This window comes from Chaetodon auriga, chromosome 2 (genome assembly GCF_051107435.1).
Source record: "Chaetodon auriga isolate fChaAug3 chromosome 2, fChaAug3.hap1, whole genome shotgun sequence".
NCBI lineage: Eukaryota > Metazoa > Chordata > Actinopteri > Chaetodontiformes > Chaetodontidae > Chaetodon > Chaetodon auriga.
Window position 1 is genome coordinate 27612111 of NC_135075.1, and position 11011 is coordinate 27623121.

An 11011-nucleotide genomic window follows, 5' to 3' on the forward strand; every position below is an offset into this window, starting at 1 on the left:
TGCTGAAATACTTTGTCTTTGTTAAAGAGCATAATACAGACGTATGGTATAGCATATTAATAAAAGTATAAATGAATTCATTTTCTATTTTAATAAAGAAACAGTTTGATTGTTCATTTGAATTTCTCTCTCTCTCTCTCTCGCACACACGCACGCACGAAATATAAGACGCACTGACACACAAAACAGCAGGCATTTGTGTGAATACGCGCACACACACACACAAAACCAAAACACTGCATATTCGCAGGCATACTGCTTCCCTTTCGTCCTCAGATTGGCACTAAAGAAGTGTTTTCCATATTTTCATATCTGAAAGGGGACACCAGTGTTTTAAAACATGATTCAAAGACAAACTGTGCGTCTCTGTCCGTCTCTGTTATCACTCACTTCAAATGTCACTTCAGCAATCATTAACCTGAATTTGTGTTTATTAGCTGGACAACATCAGGGTCATGAGTTCATGATGGCTCCTGGCTAACAGGTTGCATTCACAGGCCACGAGTAGATTTACTGTCTTTGCTTTTAATTGACAACTGACAGAAGGAAACATGTAAAGCAGAGCGACGATATTGAGAGTTGGGCTGTATTAAAATGCAGTGAATTCAAACGCTGTCACATTCGGTGCTGTCTTCGGGTCAGGAAGTCACTGTCAACAGCGAGGAGCTCCAAAGCCACTGAATTGTTTAAGGACAGTGGTGACTCAGTAAAGCCTGTTCAGGATGAGGATTCAGTGTCTAAGATTTGCTCATATATGTACCGAACAGCTCTGATATCAGAGGTTAAAGCAGCTGAGAACCAGCAGAATAACCAGGCTGAGGTTTTCAGACAGACTGTGTTTGTTTTTTGTCAAGAGGAGAGTTTGGCAGTTTTAAATTTGGGAATTTATTTTCATTGCAATGTTTACTGAAGTGTGTGGATGCAAGTCTTTCTCACACTTAACCAGCATGTTTGGATGTAGAAGGTTGTATGGAAGGAGTATGAATATCCGACAAAAATGTAGAAATAATGTTCAGGTTCAGGTCGGGTTCGGTCATGCCAGCTGGTCTCGCCTATCTGACATGAAATTTCTAATGAAAATATATGCAGGAAAATCAACTAAGCCGCTGGTTGTGTAAAACGTAAAACGTGGGGCTCTGATGAGATATGACAGCAAGAAGACTGCGGTTCAACCTTGCAGTGACATGCGGGCAGCAGGCGCAGGATGACAGGACGTGACAGGACGACACAAAGTCAGCGCTTCGGCTCACGTTAGCTGTGTCGGCCTCGGCTCGGGTTTGGATGAAAGAAACAAACACCTTTCGGCTTCAGGTGGAGCTCGGTTACTGGTCTTTTGGACTCGAGTCGGGTTCGGACATAGAAATGCAACCTGAGCCGGACCCTCGTACGAACAAATGGGGCACGATCTCACTCATCTCTGCAAATGATACACATAAACACACACACACCCTCACTCCCCCTGCAGGAATAAATATGCAAACGCACAACCAGCTTTCTGCCGTACAGACATGTACACACACACACACACACACACACACACACACACACACACACAAAGGATCCACTGGGGCCAACAGGTAGCCCCTGCCGGAGAGTTCACATCTAGTTCAAGTGATGAATCAGAGTAATTACACACACACAGACACACACACACACACACACACATACACACACACAGAGCGCTCATGTGATGCATCTGAGTGATTAGATGTACCACTGTGCCCAGAGCGTGCGTGCGTGTGTGCGTGCATCTCTCTCTCTCTCTCTCTCTCTCTCTCTCTCTCTCTCTCTCTCTCTCTCTCTCTCTCTCTCTCTCTCTCTCTCTCTCAGTTCACATGAAGCATCAGTGTAATTACTTCAAGCTCAGCTGGGTGTTACACACAAACAACACATGCACTCACACACACTCATGCAGAGTTTTGGTGAAGTTAGAGTTATTATATATTTGCTGTGCTCACAATGTTTTCTCCCTCTCTCTGTCTCACTCACACACTCACACAGTCTCTCTCTCTCACACACACACACACACACACACACACACACACACACACACACACACAGAGCGAGAGAGAGCACACATATTCAGTTCAAATATGGACGTAATTACTCCTTGCTTTGCTCTCATTGGTCACAGGTGTTGCCTTCAAATGAGTGTAAATGAAAGCCATTAATCGTTGCTGGAGGCAAAGCTGAAAGAGAGTGATTAGCAACAACACAGTGGGCACTCTGCACCAGGAAAATTACTGCAGGTAGGGGATGGATGGATGGATGGAACGATAGATGGATGGGATGAGGGAGGAAGGAAAGGTTACACGCATACATTTTTCCTTTTTTAATAAATTGCTGTAGATTGATGGATGCATTGAAGGCTGGACAGTACTGTCTGACACAAAACAAACTTAGCTTCTATACAAATGGATGTCTTAATCTCTGTTGTAGTAACTGCTGATCTATCTGCCTAATGGACTGCACAGGCGGATGTTAGCGACCGCTAACAGCATACTTTGAAACTGAGCCAAATTCCAAATGTAGACCAGTATAGGCTAAAAATATGGGGTACAAGTTGGAGCCTACAGCTAAACCACTGCCTCCAAAGTGGTGGGAGGGTGTTGGGGGAACTGTTGTCTGACTTTTGTCTGAGGGGGACCCACAGTGTCAGACTCTGAAAACCCCTGGTTTAGGGGAAATGTCTACCTTGAGGCAGCAACACGCTGTTCGAGGCAGGAATACCTAAAAATACGCTGACATAGCAGACAGAATGCAAGAATTCTGAATGTAAATTAGTGCTGTGTGTTTCCTAAATTTGTGTCTTTCCATCTCATCTTGGCTTCCTGCTTTCCTCTCTTGCTGCTGCTGTTGTTTCCTCTGCTCTAATGCCTTTCCTTTGGCTGTTGGTATGGCTTTGACACACACCTACAGCAAATATTACACCAGCCAACAGCTGCCAGCATCACTGGGAAGCAGATTTTGAGCAGATACAAATAACCGACAATTTAACGTCACAGTTTTGTAAGGATGAAACATATTCTAGTTTGTGCAGAAATGGATGGATGGATTGATGGATCGATGAGTAGGAAGATAAATTATCCCAGAGCAGAGCAAGGAGCAACTTAGAATTTGTTTAAGTAAAAGGCAGGACCAGGATTAATGGGTGGATGGATGAATTGGTCTGGGTCTATGAGGGGATATTAGCATCAACGTGAAGTAATGAGCTACCGACAAATGACAAGCAGCATACTTGTAAATGCAGGACGGAGGGAGGGGCAGGTAGGAGGAAAGAAGGGAGAAAGCAGGAGGCTCGGGCAGAGATGGAGGAAAACCTTACAGGGGTGGAGTAAAGACAGATTGAGGAAAAGATAAATTGAAGGGAAGGCACAGGGGTTCATTAGAGAGAGCAATGGCTAGTGATATAACTGTCTAGACTGATGGATGAATTGATGGTTTTGCGTATATATAAGTGAAAAGTGGTTAAATGAATGAGCTGGTGATTAATCTTTGTCTTTCATTAGCGTGTGAAGGAAGTTGATACTATGAGCGCACTGTTTACACATCATCAATCAGCCCTTTAACTGTATTGATTTGCAGAATGTGTTACTCTGATTACACTGACGCAGCGATGTAGGTTCAAGTAACATCACCTTAAACTTGAAAAGTAGTTTTTCAGCACAACAATTGGAATTTAGTTTATGCAACGGCCACTGAGAAGTCTTGTTACTGATTGGCTGACATGTGGGCAGTAATTGATTGAAAGGGACACCATGACAGGACAAGTGTCACACAGGTGTGTCTACAATGACGGGAGTCTTTCAGCAATTTGAAAGCAGGTAATCTCGTCAATTTCTATTTATTGGTGCCATGAAATCCAAATACAGCTTTACAGAGTTAAATGGAGGGAGGAGTTATTTGGGGCAGCCTGTGGTTGTTCCCAGTCACAAAGATGGAGCATTACGAATAAGCTACAGCTCTGATTCGTGTCTCAAACTAATTTCTTCTCCGTGGAAAAGGCAGCTGAGGCTGATGGGTATTGTAGTATTTAGAGCTCATACCAAACTGGAAGAAAAACAAATTCTCACCAACAATGTGGAAATGAAGCTCTTATATAATATAAGAAAATCAATGACTTAATTTAATCACATATATAGTATAAAGGGGACAATACACTCAAATTCACAAAAGGATTGCACAGCTTTTCCAGCCTCCAAACTTAATAAGACAAAAAGAGAGCGTGTAACCGTACCTGCAAAAGGTGAAATGCGTCCATAACTGTGCTGCCAAGCAAACAGCGTCTCTGTGCTCCGGTGCTGTTTGCACATATTTAAATTAAGGAATATGCACACATTTGGTGCAAATTGGCCCCTTTCCTTGAAAATGAGCCTCATTGCTAAAAAGTCAAATTTACAAACACATGTGCTAATAGCCACATGCAGTTAGAGTGAAAATGATTAGCTTCTTCAGAGAGTTGGTGGTAACTTAAATGCATTTCTGAGGGGTGTCACAGGGGGGTCTAATCCCCAGAGATGTTCTACCTTCATCAGCCTTATTGTGCAGGAGTCAGTAAAAACATTGCTCACTCTTTTAAGTCTCTCCTGTCTGAAATGAAGCTTAGCATAAGTTCAATCAGGAAGACTATCCTGATGTTACTCATTCAATCTCCTGCTTGCTGCTATCAGCTGATTAGAGGCGTTCAGTCTTTTGCCACTATCTCTATAAACCGGTCTTATCTTCACTGTTCTCCTCTCTGTTGCTATCAGCTGTCATTTCAGTGTGTGTTTTATGTTGCCACATGGATAATTGCAATCAGATGCAAAACAAGGGCAAATTGCAGTCAGCTGCAAAACTTTCTGGGTGCGTTGCCGCTGTAATATAATTAGCACAGTATCGTTTGTGAATCAGACCTTGAGGCGGGGCAGATAGCGGTCGTAAGTGATGCACAATTCATGGTGCGATCCATCCTTTGTGAATTTGCCCCTCGGTGATGTAAATAATTATTCCATAACTGTGTGAGATGCTGCTGACTCATCAGCCATTTTCCCTGACTTTACTGATTCTGTGACATCACAGACGAAGCTAATTGTTATCAGAAGTGACAAAAGTAAAAACTGAACTGCTGCAAACATCATTTCAGTGAATGTGTCTGACAAGTGTAGCGTCTGCAGGGTGTGATGACAGGAGATAGGAGGTTTTCACCTGGCGTTAGCAGGCTGGAAGACAGTCGATAGGACACTGGCATCGCGCGCTGCGCTCCCTGCTGTGTCAGTATCACACGTCCACTCTGCTTAACAACCTCCTCCATCACTGAGCAACCATCACCAAGGTGACACAGTGAAGCTGTCACCGCCATACCCTTGGAGACAGTCACTATGGTAACATACTGCGGCACAGGCGATGCCAGCAAGGCGAGTTAAGGGGACGGATGAGTGGAGGACGCAAGCCCAAGATTAAAAAAAGCAAAGCGAGAGAACAAATATCAAACAAATATCTGAAATCAAGCAAACATTTGGTTTAAAAAAAGAAGAGAGAAGTTAAGGAAAAATAACGAGTCAGGGATCAAATATTTACTCTGGATTTTGCGGCAGAGGCATCAGGGCCAAATTCTACAAAGTTGATGAGTTTTGCAGAGGCTTTAACTCAGCTTGTGTCTACAATAGATGTATCTGCACGCGGCTTAAATCTTCCCTTCACCTGCGCGTATGAGTGAGCTTAAGAGAGTGTGACTGATCGACTGATAGCGGAGACGGATGGAATTTGCCACTCTATCAGTCAACAGGGACAGACCAGAGCACTCACATTGTACTGCGGAGGCTACGCGAGTACATCAGCGATGTGCCAGTGCTGCTGACCTTACTGAACCAGCCTTAACTGGTTTTCAAGTTACAACATCCAGCTTTAAAAGTCATGCAAAATGTTAAACAAGAAACACAACTAAAGCAGAAAACAGGAGAGAGGCCCAGTAAGCTCCATGCTTATTTTACAAAAACTAGAAAAGGACGTGGACACGTAGACTTTGATGACTCATACTGCTGATTGGCTGATTGCATGGACCAGTATTAACCCAGAGCGTTATCCACACTCCGGCAGTGTTGGACTGCTTTTTTTAAACACGGCTAAACAACTGCAGAAAGTTTCAGCTTAGGCTACTCAAGCTTCATAATGACCAAGACAGCTATAAACAGCAGAAGTCTCAACAGTTAAAGATGTTTGAAACTACATTATTTAACGTCATTTATATCTTAAAAACAGAACTTTAACAATGTTCTTAAAGTCCTGACATAAGATCTCAATAAAACACGGCATCATACACAAACTGCACCATAATCTTTTTCTTTGTTTCTGTGTTCAGAAAGCAGTTAACAGTAACAGGAAATGAGGTAGACAGAGATGGGAAACAAGGACTCGAGGACATTGCAGTCCTAACCACCAGTCTTAACCCCTAAGACACAATGTTTGTCTGTTCATTCTGCAGTTAATTACCTTCAAATGGCAACAAACATCTGAAAACCTTGGACTCCCAAAACAAACACAAGCACTTCCTTCTTCCTCTTGAATGAAAGCCCATGCAAACATTCTCAATCTTCAAATGAGGTCTTCTTTTCAGCAGTAGACCATTTAAGTCAATTTAGGACAAACCTCAGCAAACATCCTCCAAAAAGCCCATAGAGAGCGCACACAGCTATTCAACATCAACTGCAAAACTGAAGAGGAAGAGGAGGTCGGCCTAACCTTTGCTTGCAGACCATGCCTTCCTCACCTTGTGGTTACCTGTTTGTCGCTCCACTCATCTTTCAGCGTCTCTCTGATGGCTCTCCGGTGGTGGAAGACGTTCCTTTGAAGCAAAAAACATGAGGGTGGAGATGTTTGAGCCGGTTGGTTCGCTTTAAACCAAAAAGTTGGATCCCCACACGCTCACCAGCTCAGGAGCAGCAACACTTCCTGGTTTTTCTCTGACATGTGACTGGCCTAACCAATCAGAAGCTGGAAAGACAATACTCAGGTAAATGTGAGGACAGACCACAGAGGCACATTCAGCTGATTATTGGATAACATATTTAAACTTTCAAATGTCTAAACAGTCAAAAAAAAACCTCTCTTAATATACTTTTAATCAGCTGAGCGCCATGTTTAATCTCTCCCCTTCTATATCTAAAGCAAGCTTCATGTGAACCATTCCTCCCTCTTCTCTGTCTCTATCTTCTTAAAAAGCAGAATACGTCTTCCCGTAAATCACATTTCACTTGCTTTTGAACGTGAGCTATCATACACTGCAGCTACAGGACTGCAGCTCTGATGTTTCACCCTCCACTGTTTGATGCTGCCAATGCTGGTGATAGAATTTAAGCTTATTCAGAGTCACACTGAATAGTGTCTGCTACACAGCAAAAAAATGCTCTGCGTGCCTCCCCTCAGGCTGTATTATGCATGCCAGTCAGCCTAACAATCACCACCCTGCCAGCACGCCAATCACATGCAAAATGCTCCAAAGTGCAGAATAAAGACGAGGGGCTGCTTGCATTTACAGTGTATCGCCGGCTACACTTAGAAGGACAGATGGACTTGACACAAGGATGAAAAGTTTTGTGATTTTTTTTTTTTTTTTTTTGTCGGTGGGTAAATAGGCCAAGAAAAAAAACAATGTTTGATGTTTGCCCTGTCAATATGGCTTGCGCTTGATAACCATGCAGGCGAAGCAGGAGGCACTCGCCTGTAATCCTCCAATGGGATTGGGGAAAACAAAGTAGACCAGGAAGGCCTCACGCTGTGTTGGTGATGAGTGGTAATCATGAGAGGATGGCGGGTGCTTTTATTAGGGTAGAGCATAGAGCACGACAGGAATGAAAGCACTTCTGAGGCGTGCACGCCTGCACAAGCGCAACACACAGTGATGTGGAGAGACGCCATGTCTCTCAGTAGCGCCAATGTAAACTGCTGATGACACACTCACAAAAACATCCTTTGGCATTCTGAGGCAAGTACACAGTCACAAGCTGCCATAACTCGACAATAAAGCCAATAACAACGAAGTTTAAGGAATGAGCTTCTCCATGAAAATGAGTTACAGTCCCTGCTGATCACCAATAAAGGTCAATATAAGTAAAAGCCTTTTAAAGGTACCTTCACACTATAGGTGAGGTGGTCACAGAGGTGATGATTTCTGAAGGTCTGGACATCTTGGTTAAAACTGGACATAATCTGGTTGAAAAGCCACCAGTGAACCATGGCAGGGACCACACAGCATGAGACAAGATATACTGCAATACTCTTAAGTTTAAATCTCGCTCAAAGTACCTGAACTCTGGTGAGTTTTCCGTTCTTTCTGTCCATTCCAGATGCCATTACCAGATGTGCAGTTTAAAAAGGCAGGAGTGAAAGGAAATAGATGCAGGGGGAAAGAATCCACTAAAAGAGACGGAATAAAATCTGTAGATTATGAATCAAAACACAAACACTGAGACCTCATCAGCATGCAAATTATTCAAAAAAGCCTGACATATTGATAAATACTCAAAAGGCTTTGAAAGGGCTTATCAGAACCTTGGTCTGCAGCACCAAGACCACAGTTTAGAAACTACAAAGCCTCCAAAAGGTTAATGGGATTCCTCAATCCACAACAAAAATACCTTAAACTTTTAGGAGAAAGCCACTGGGATGTGTTTGGGGGTCATTCAAGGGCTCCTCAATGTGTTTACAAGAGATGAAAGGCTGTAAATTTGAATTTATGCCCGAGGGATGAAGACTGAGATAGCATAAAGGTTCAGGTTATAGTTCTTTGTTTTTCTTTTTGGCGCACACGATGACATATGACACAAAAAACAGCAGCTGTTGAAGGCATTTATTTAGATTGGCGGCTTAATGAACGTCAAAATATATATCCCCCAGGCCCGGTGTGGCTGCTTTTGTTTTTTGGGTTTTTCTTTTAGGGATTTTAGTTGAGATAGCTTTTCAGCCACTACAGCATGCTGCCATTTTGTACATGAACTGTCTCCAAAAAAAGTTCTTTGGTTAAAGTTGAAATCAGGCGTCTGCATTCATGGCTTTCTGATGATGCCACTTGCTTGTTCATGGCGCCGTCAGAGCAGCACAGTCCTCCATCAGTGTCAGCTGACAATGTCCAGACCACAAAGTGAGTTTTGGTTACCTGCAGTGATAATTCTTCAGGAACCGCGACTGAATCCAACTCAAACACCTCAGAGATATTTTCTGGGCCCTTTAGGCTCTGGTGTCTATCTTTCCTTTAATGTGTGATTCAGTAAATACGCTGTGTGCATGAAAGCATGGCGCTCACATTAAGATTTACTGGAAAGACCTTGAAATTGAAAGTATGTTTCTGTAACTTCGGGCTGTGTCACCGCCCTGCTGACGCCTTCAGCACTGCCTGTGTGAGATGATGCAGCTGCAGCTCTTTACCACCCTGGGAGTGTTTTAATTCGCCTTGTGTACCTGCTTCATAGAATCTAATTCTGAGGTCCTGCTGATCAGCCCGACCCCCCTGCGTCCGCCCTGCTTTGACCGTAATCACACACATCCTACATCTCCATATCATCGCGTTAGCGTTCAGTGGCAGGCGCTCTTCACTCAACACTCTTGCAGTTTTAATTCAAGTCTTTCAAGTGGAGAAACACAATAATTAGCCCAGCTGACCTTCAGGTTTCTCTTTCATCTGCTCTCATCTCGTTTTCTTTCATCGCCCTCTTCGGCTTGACTTTCTTTTTTGGCAACTTTCTTCATACCGTTTCTGAATCCTCTCTCAGAGTCCTCGTATAATACTTGTAATACTCCCCAGAGTTAAAGCAAAAGGCAAACACACACACATGCATGTACACTCATCCACACGCACAAACACACCGCATGCCTTCCTGCAGACGTTGTCGTTGTGCCGACTTAAAGCCTATAATTTGTTGAGAATTATTCTGTTTTGTCCTTTAAGTGGCACGTTGCATCTCTCCGGGGCCTGGGATGCGATAATAGCTGTCTCTTAATAACAATCGCTTTTCTCTTTGGCTGGGTTTATTTTGACAAACAGCGCGTCTGAAACACGCAAACAGATGTGACCTTAACCAAGCGCTCGGCGGATTTGTGTATTCGATTAGGTTTGAAGGGAAAAGTCATTCATGCATATTTTGAGAAGAAAGAGGGAGAGAGAGAAAGCGAGAGGTGACTGGTCTGATTTCCATGGTGTGGCAGCGCATTCATCGGGGATCATCAGGGACGAGGACAAATGGCTTTTTATGTCTTATTAAGTTCGTTTCCCTTTAATAAGTTAATTCAAGTTTGTGGTAGCAGTTAATGTATTGACCTCTCAAATGTAGAATAATGGCGACAAGAATCCACATCAGAATAACATGAATGCATGTGAATATAAGCATGTTAATATGTCCTGACATGACACATCTGTTAAAGATGCACACGTGGCCAATGTCTTACACACACACACACACACACACACACACACACACACACACACACACACACACAGACACCTGAGACCTTGATATTTGTAGCTGTGAGCTGAGGCACGGTTCCTTCGTCAGCGGTGATGACCCTGAGGCCCGGATCAACATTTCACACCTCATTCATATCCTGTGCAGATGCAGATTCTGGATTCATCATTTAGAAATGTCTGCCATGCATCATCTAATACATCTATTTTTTTAATCAATAACGTCGGAGACATCCAATTATGATTCAAAATTGGTTTATTGGTAATGACTAAAGAAGATGCTGCTTGTAGAGAGGATGCGTCACATGACAATGGCAGCTGTAATGAGACAACGCCGTCAAGTACGCTGCTCCTCTAGTGGCAGCTCAAGACTCAAGACACTATTTCTTCTGATCGGCCAGGTACACACTTCAGCTGAGACGCGAATATGGCTGAACACATGAGAATTTTACCATCAATACTTGAACAGCTTACCAGTGTGAGATAGAAAACAGACACAGTGAGTCCAAGAGGCGACCGCTTCCCTTCCGACTGCGAGGCCTCAAGAAGAGACGATGAATATTTAAACATGTAATA